Genomic DNA, 9,800 nt, shown 5'->3' on the forward strand with positions numbered 1-9,800 from the left:
CAAGATGGCGCGCGGCACCAATTATTACCAGGTCAGTAAGTCTCTAGAGCTGGAGTAAACCCTTTACACTACTAGCCTTTATGGCATCTACCAGTACTGATTTGATATACATTTTGCTTCTAGATATTCTAGGTATACTAGGCATTTTAGAAGTATCACCACTACAACTGTGTAAATCGATTACAAAATTGTAAGTGATGTTTATAAGCGAAGAAAGGGGGTGTATAGACTGGCTAATTTGTCACTCCTACTCTCCAAGAGAATCCCCCCTCTTATGGATAAGTAAGCCATCATACCCAAATCTTACTCAAGTCTCAGTCATTCCATATTAGGACTTATGTTACCTCAGACATTTAGGGTCATTCCCAGGAGTACGTGTGTATTAGCTTGATACACTGCGTATACAGCGAAAGTTGTTCCCTACCAGACAAAGTACAAAGTACCCTGCATTGCTCTGGTTTGGTAGCAGTGCACATTTATTAGAGTACTCAGGATTAAGCAGAGTGACAGTGTAGTGGAGGTTCACACACAGTTCACCGTAGAACACAACCGCCACTGCTGGAGGGAAGTGACAGGGTTGTAAACTTTGAAATATGAGAAAAGGAGAACTACGGGACTAGAAAGTCAGGGTGCTAAATGATAAGATGTCTCTCTCTCTCTGCTGTTTTCATCTCTCTAAGGAGAGCGTGTCTAAAAATGCAGTTTCTGTGCATTTATTTATATTGTTTATCCTATTGTGATATGCCTGAACAAGGCCTGCATTCACTTCAAAAACAGGCGCAATTAAAAAAACTGCCTACTTTAATTTGTTTAAAAGCAACAGAACAAATGAATAGGTGGCTTGCCGCCCCAGGCCCAGTCATCAGTGCTTTGCTTATGTATTGTTTGTATTCTTTAAATGAAAACTGAAGTGCAGCTGAGTTTTCCATTGACTCAAAGCTCCTCCTTTTAGTGAGATATCGTCACAATGAGGGGTTTGTTGATTCTGTCACTTATGACTCTGTCCTCCCTGCACCCTTTGCTTTGCTTGCTTTATTGCACAGGTGTTTCAACAGAGACATTCATCTTCTCATTAAAGCTATCTCAGGTGTCACAACACTCCCTGTTGCTAGTAGGTAGGCATATTTTGTTCTCTTTCGAATGTGTGTGTAAGGCGGGAGAGGGGGCACTCTACAGTCATAGTAACTGAACCTTTATGGGTGGTTTATGAGACCTTTGTGGAAGAAAACTTGAAGAGCTGAAGAGGGACAACACTTCACGTCAAGTAGAAACCCTCTGTGGTTCAATAGCCCTGCTGACGGGCAGTTAGTAGTGAGGGATGGCAAAATGTGCTGATCAGCGGCAGTCGGCCAGGGGGAAATGTGAGGCTATGTGTGAAGTGGGTGTATTTACAGTAGTCGATGTGTGTATGTGTGTGTGTAAGTATCGTTGTGTACCATGATGTATGTGCAGCATGTAGCAGGCCCCATGTGTTTTTATGTATACATGTATTATGGGAATATGGGACAGATGCGAATGGATGTGTGACGCTATGGCTGTGTGTTGGACCTTTGTCTGAGAGCTTGAAAGAAACATCTCTGTTTCTCCAGCTTTCCTCCTACTCCACCTCCATCCCTGCATTCCAGAGAGAGAGAGAAAGAGAGAGAGAAAGCAAGAGAGCGAGAGAGAACAAGAGAGAAAGAGAGAGAAAGAGAGAGAGAGAGAGAGAAGCCTCTGTGCAAGAAAGGCCACACCCTCGTGTGTCTTAATCACAGAGCTCTATTGTCTACAACAGAATGTTTCAACAATTGTGATGTCATAGTTTGTCATTACCAGAGCTGGATTGTACTGGGCAATAAACTACCACTGTGTGTGTGTGTGTGAGTGTGTGTCTGTATGTGCACATGTAAACAGGCACAGACCAACACACACAAGAGCAAATGAATCAGGCTATTCCCCCAAAGTGTGGAGGGCTCTGTAAATGCCCTTTGTAAATTGGTATGAAAAATGTGTGTGTGTGTGTGTGTGTGTGTGTGTGTGTGTGTGTGTCCTTTAATTCTGGTTTTCTGTACACTTTTGCAAGTGCTCTCTCTGGCTGAGAGGATTCCAGGTGACACGCGCATACTCTAGTCTTTCAAACAGGTCTCTCTCTCTTTCTCCCGCACTCCTCCCTTTCCTCTTGTCTTTGTTTTGTCTCACACAAATAATGAGTAATCCAGCCAGAGGTAGGCCACAACAGGCCACACCCCTTAACCTGCTCATCATTGCCTGACATTTGAATACGATTTGCATGTCATTTGCCTGGCAGTTGAACTTTTTTTGGGTGCATCCCAGTTAATTTGACAGGGCATGCAAATGCCACTTTCTCTTTTTTTTTTTTGACATGACGGGACATTTCTTTAGCCTTCCATTCTTCCTCCAGGTGGGGGGAATGGAGTTGCAATTATTCTTCTGACAATGTGTGTGTGTGTGTGTGTTTGTAAGAGCACTAATGAGGTCTTATTTTCCTACTATGACAGCCAAAATGTGGTGAGTAGTTGTGTCCTTCATAATTATTTTCACCCCTCATGAAGATGAGAAAAAGGGCTATTAAATGTGTCTTTGTTGATTATTAGCTTGATATTACACTGAAAACATGAGAAATCTGCCCTTCAGTGACATAAATGAAGAACCTGCAAATCCATTTAAAACAAACATTTTGTTTCAAAAACACACTTTTGTGATTTATGTTTTACCTTATCTCTAATCAGGGTGTCAGAAAATCTGGAGAGCTCTGTGTGTGCCCATGGTAATTAAACAAAGGTAAAATATTTGTACATGTAAAACAATGGATAGTTGGATGGCAGTGCATAAATATTTTATTCATAGTTATTTCATTACATCAATTTTGAGAAAATGTAAAAAATCATCTACCACATGCTTTTAAAGTTAAAAAGTCAAAAACATCAAAAATGGACATACAATTTTGCATGACAGCGACAATATACAGTAAACTACATGTCCAAATGAATGAATACATTCAGTTACTTTAAGTAATTTCTTTAAACTGCGCAGATTTAAAATCCACACACACACACACACACACACACACACACACACACACACACACATACTTGTGCTTGTTTAGTCCCTGTAAAGACGCATTGCCAATATAATAGAACCTCACTAAAATCAGATCCTTACAGCAATGTTCCCTGGTTACCCTACTCCAATAAAAGTAGTATTAACTCTTTAATTTCCTATGATTTTGGAATAATAAATGTAATAAATGAAAAATAAATGAATGAGCAAGTGTTCCAATACTTTTGTCCATATCATGTATACTATCAAATAAAGCTTTGCCTTATTAAAATGCATAGTTTTGGTGTGTTTGAGTTACTATAATGGTTTCCACTGGAGACTACTGCTTTATTGTCTAAATACCCAGTCCTAATAAGGTTACCATAGCAACTGAAACAAACCTCAAATTCCCGCTAGTTAAGACAGTTGGGATAGCGGAAGCTCTCCGTTTACAAGCTCTCAGTTACATGCTTTGTCTGAAAGCACATTTTTTAGTGAAAGTTCAGTTTTGTCTCAAGTATATTAAAAACTGCCCCAGTATCAAGCCACCCTTCCTCCCCTTTTTCATAGAAGTGTTAATGTATTGTACGTTTGCTTATGAGTAAACATATCATCTTTAAACACCTCCCCCTTACATTCCAGTCCATCATATCAGTGTGTGTGTGTGTGTGTGTGTGTGTGTGTGTGTGTGTGCCAGGACAGAGTTGGCCAGCTACCGTTTCCAACACACAACTGCAGTTTGTTAGTGTCACCAAGGTAATGAGGTCTAGATAAAGAAAACTGATTTCTCAGGCTGGGATGGTGTGACATCGTCAAGCCATTAGTTTACTTTGCAGTGGATTTGGTCTATATGGTTCGTGTCAGAGCAATGGAGATAGATAAGATAAGGAGAAAGAGTCTGCTAGATTGGAGCCAGTAATGCCAATAATAAACACGACTTCAGCCATCTAAAGACTCACAGGAGGTTAGTTAGTTTATTGATATTGTATTGATATTGACATTCATTTCCAGAGCACCTGAAAGCAGGACTGACCGATTTGACAGGCTCTGGTAATCAGTGTAAACAATGTGTCCTGGAGACCAGGGTATCTCTTCTGAAGTTCTTACACAAAAGCCGTTTCCTACACGGCTGCTTGTGTAGAGATATCGCTGATGGGGTTTGTGATGCTCCCATGCTGTGAGGGTCTGTAGACCACAAGGACTTGGAGACTATTTCTACTAGCCTGCTTATTATCATCTGTATCATTATCATCAGTTATGTGCTCTCGCCCCTGCCACCCACAGAGACAGAGAGAGAGAGAGAGCTGCAGAGAGAGATACATAAAGGAGAAACAGAAAAACAGGGGGACAAAGAAAAAGACGGAAAGCAGTGGCGAGAGAGTGAGGAAGAGAAAGACAAAGCAGAGTAGAGGGAAGGAAGGAGAGAGAGAAGGAAAAAGAAAGACAGAAAGGAGGAGAAAGAGAACAAGAGAGAGAGAGAGAGAGAGAGAGAGAGAGAGAGAAGGCATGACAGCAAACCGTTCTAAATTTAGTACCGGTCATGCTTTTTTCTCTCTGTCCTTATAAAGCGCTGTGGTGGGATTGGTGTGTGTATGTGTATATGTGTGTGTGTGTGTGTGTGTGTGTGTGTGTGTGTGCAAGTGGAGTATCCCCAGCTTCTCCTGCTCCTTGTCAGAGAGGGAACACACACAGCCCTGGTCCGTTTGAACATGCTTTGGGGGGTTTTTTCTCGCTTTTTAAAGAAAAAAGAAATGGTGAAGGTTTCCTATGAAATTACTGAAGCACAGAACATCATGAAGAACAGCCTAAAATAGGGAAGGATCAAGAGAGGAGTTAGCGGGAACTAAAAGAGTGTGGGAGATAAGGGAAGAGAGAGAAAGAGAGAGAGAGAGAGAGAGAGGGGGGGAGAGAGAGGGAGAGAGAGAGAGAGAGAGAGAGGGAGAGAGAGAGAGAGAGAGAGAGAGAGAGGGAGATAAAGAGTGCTATGAAGTTCTGGCCATGTTAAAAAGAGAGGAGCTTGGCTGCAGGGAGTGGATTTACAGTAACAGCAACATGGCTTCCTTCAGGGGGTTCTTTTGTTCTCTTTGTTTAGAAAACTTTGTCATGTTTGGGCTTTAAATTATAGCACAGCTCAGTCGGTTTGACCTCGCTCTTTGATGAAGATAAAGCCAGACAGAATTGTGTAGCCTGTGTTTTTAGCAAAACAACTGAAGGCCCATTCGGCATGTTCTGCTGTTGAGTATACCATGTGCGAGAATAGAGAAGTTAGATTTCTGGACAAGACCCAGCAGGCAAGGAACGTCAACTTGACGTCATATAGACATTTAATTTTAGTTGAAAATGACAATCTGGTTGACATCCAAACCCAACACTGTACAGACGTTGAATTTAGGTTGGAAATCGAAGTCACATATCTGTCAAAAACCAACATTGAGTTGACATTATGCTCCAATGTTAGACAAAATTTTGGTTACTTAATTTATTTTCCAAATTTGGTCCTGCCAGTTAACCAACCTATTTGTAGCTCCCCTAATACTAACAATGCTTCTGACACTCGGAGGGTAAGGACCCATTATGTATATGTGATATATGGCGAAACACTCAGAGGGCAGCCTGTGCTGGCAAACATTTACTCATCCGAAGCCAGCACAACCAATTGTGCTCTCTCAGACTCCAGCCGCTGATGGCAAAGTGGCATGGCTCAGAATTGGAACATGCGGACGTTAGACCACTGTGCCAATCAGTGTCCCCTCCATGGCATGAAAATATTAATGCCAGGCATCATTGCATTTTGATCACCCAACCTACATTCAACCAAAAAAGCTATATAGACAAAAGTATGAGAACACCTGCTTATTCATTGTGTCTTTTGAAATCAGGGGTATTAAAAACTCTTTATCTTGCATTTGTTGGAGTAACTGTCTCTACTGCCCAAGGAAGAAGACTCTCTACTGGCTCTGACTAGATTTTCAACCATTGCTGTGAGGATTTTATTCAGCGAGAAGAGCATTAGTGAGGTCAGGATGTCAGATGATCACCACCCCACCTCATCTCCAACTTCTCTACTCATCCCAAAAGTATTGGATGGAGCACCATCATTCCAGAAAACACAGTTCCACTGCTGCACAGCTCGATTTTGGGGGGCTTTATTCCTCTCTAGCCCACCACTGGCACAGTGCCAATAGCTGCATGTTTATCTGCCCCAGAAAGTACTATTCAATTGGCAGTATTTCTCTACAGGCACTAGGCAAACTATGTGTGTGCATTTGCACATATGTGTCAGCAGTGGATGCAAGTGGCTGAATGCATTTATTAGAAGGGGTGTCCTAAGTGTCAATGAAAATTTGGACAAGTATATAGTATATGAATGTCTATCAATGGCCTGCTGGGGAAGTTCTAAGCCAGTGAAGAAGGAGAAAACACAACAGACGAGGGGAAATACGCAGACTGCTCTCTCACACACATCCCATGACCCTGTGACCCAAGCAGGTCTAAAACATTCTGATTTAGTGAGCACAGCTCTAAATAGAAGTTTTATAGCAGTGTGGCTCTTTCTGCTCTTTTTCTAAACACACACACACACACATGGTAATTAAACAAGTCTACACTCTTTAAAATAAAGGTGCTTCAAATAGTTCTTTGAGGGGCGCCATTGAAGAACCACATTTGGTTCCTTAAAGAACCATGTTTGAAATGTTTAAATGTAAAGGGTGAGGCATCAAGTAAAGTCTCTTTAGACCTTGAAATGGTTCTTCACCCTCACACCCTCACCTTTATTTCAAGCATGGTGCTTTGTGGATCCAAATGTGGTTCCTCAATGGCATCCCTCAAAGAACTATTTGTAGCAACCTTATTTTGGATTTATCCACAATAATACAGAATCAGTGTCCCAGAAAGATTCATATGTCTGTACCTGCCTCACATTTTTATTATTAAGTAATTGGCCAGTTGCTCAACATAACCTTAACCTTTAGTAAGGAATAAGAAATCGATTGTTTTTCAATAAAAGCTGCATTTTTAATAGTTAAGAAAATAACTTTTGTCATTTCTCCCAAGGAGCAGCCAAATGTCCCCACCACATCAACATTTCCATGTTTTCCTCACAGCCTTCTGTCTCTACAAAGAGACCCCACACACAGACACACACATACACACACACACCTACACCTCCATCATTCTCCTCCTCCTCAATGACCCTACAAAATGTCAAAGCCTGCTCTGTACAACTGCTCTTTAGGGCAGTTCCAGATGATGTGGAGCGACAGGAGGTCATTGACGCAGCTGTTTTTGAACGGCGGCACTCACAACCCTGAAGCACTATGGAGTAGTCCTCAACCTCTCTACACCTGTTGCCTTGCCTTGTGCTCGCACTTCATACTGTCACACATGGGGGTATTTTGCGCACACACACACACACATATTCAAACCCTCACTAGCGGAGTTACTGTGAATCATTGTAGGTCCGGTCTTTGATGACTACCTCTGCTAATGCTTTGATGTATTTTCATGTTTTCTTTAAATAATAGAAATTGATTGATTCCCACAAATTCCTTACTGCTGTCTACTCACCTTCTATAGTGGCTGGATTATTTGTATCCCTAAACATTTCCCAACACACTCCCACAAGCTCTCAATGAGATTTAAATGATGGCCATGACATCACCTGCACTTCCTCACTCCTCAACCCACTCCATCGCTTGATGAACATGATGGAATCCATGTCCTACACAGCATTCTGATATACTTTTTTGCCCTGTTTGATTCAATATCTGTATAAGTGTGTTTGTGTGTGAGTGTGTATGAGGAGGGGTTGGGGGGGGGGTGTCAAACTGCTCTGGCAGACAACTGCTCCTTTGTGAGAACTATGAGCTTTGACGGGTTGCACCAGGTGTGTGCAATAGTGAATGGTACATGCAGTTGGTGTCGTCCTTACAACAGCACATGTTGGACAGATGTGAAACAGACACCACTATCCACCCCCCACCACACACACACTCACACACACGCTCACATAAAAGGTTGGTCATATGGCAAAAATATAACATCAGTGTACTCAAAAGCATTTTCTCAATATATGACAATATTTTTTGTGATACATATTATATGTTACATGATAGTTTTCCTATGGGTTTGAGTGTAGAGGACTAAATGTAAAAAAAAGATGTTATCAAAATGAGTAAAAACATTAGATAAATAAAGGTTATTGTAAATTAATAGGTTAAATTAATGGGGGTGTTTTTCTTTTTACAAAAAAAAAATGGCAAAAGTCATTGAAAATTATAAATAAATAAAATAAATAAATAAATAAATAAATGTTAGGTCACAGACATAAAGACCGATCCCACCTCAGTGTGTCACTATTAATAACTCAATACCTGAGTGTATTTTATGTGTTTATGATTGTATTGATTATTTAAAATATTTCTGTCAGATTTGCTTTGCAGTTTCATGACAACTGTGACAGAAAGCTCCCCTGTTTTTGTTTGTTTTTTTGTATGAAAATAAGGGAACAAATCTACTCCAACTCAAATATGGCATATTCTGCACATGTTTTTTTCTGAACACAACATAGGAAAAATACTAAATTACTAAAACTACCAAATTTCAAGTTATTAAATAGGATCTAGGCTTTAGAATGTGTACTAGTGTGTTCTTTCTGGAGAACTAATTTAACTTATTTACACTTAGAAAATCAAAAACACTTTGGACTGTACATATTGATGATCAGGAGGCCTGTAGATACAAGTGCAGTACCAGCTGCTGAGCATGTAGTTTGATAAGTTGAGTGGGAGTCCCTCATTTCCAAGAAGCAAACACACGGTGACTTTCACTTTTCTTTCTACACAAGCCAGCCACGAAAGAAAGACCACAAGATTAACACAAGTTTCACTTCTGACACAGACATACATCAGAGCTCATCTACATTTGCCAAGGTGTTAGACTGAATGAAACATAAATGCTACAGTGCTATGTTACATTGTTTACTATGGCTCTGGGAGTCTATTTTATATGTGATGTACTGTGGGGTCCAAAAGTCTAAAACCACTTCTAGAATTCATCAAGGATTTGTTCATAAAAAAAAAATCAGGACAAAAGTTTGGAAAAAAATGGAAATTACAATATATATATATATATATATATATATATATATATATATATATATATATATTTATATAGTTAATCACATAATTAGATAAGAAGAATATAGTATTGAATTAACAACTGAATTGCGTTTTGTTTTTTGTTTTTTTGCACTTTTAGACCACACTATTTGAATGTATTTCTCACCTCTTTGTCACAAACTGTAAGGGGCTGTGGAGGTGTGCAAGAGTTTGTGAAAGCACCTCTTAGATCATTTCTGGGAGAGGCTCAGGGTGGTCTACCCCACGGACTATGGAAGAGGCCCTGCCTGCTCTCAAGCACATGCTGGCCACAGATAAGCAGTGTTCGTCAAAGAATCAAGAAAAACCCTTCCTGAAACCTACATAACCATGTGGCAACAGCAAGTGTGTGTATAAGAAACAGAAAGTCGCAACAGATTTCCTGATCCTTCAGTAGCAGAGCAACAGCAGACAGTCTTAAAATAAAGGTTCTAAATGGCTTGTGGCTTGGATGTAGAGTGTCTGGAAAGACTTGTATAGGTACAGGTTCTTTAAACTTCTTAAAGGTTCTTCACACACATACACACATCTTCATTTACATACAGGGCTTTTTAATGTACCCTCTATTGAAAGCTTCTTTATGGAATCAAAAGTGTTCAT

Source organism: Salminus brasiliensis, chromosome 7, assembly GCF_030463535.1.
Source record: "Salminus brasiliensis chromosome 7, fSalBra1.hap2, whole genome shotgun sequence".
NCBI classification, from domain to species: domain Eukaryota; kingdom Metazoa; phylum Chordata; class Actinopteri; order Characiformes; family Bryconidae; genus Salminus; species Salminus brasiliensis.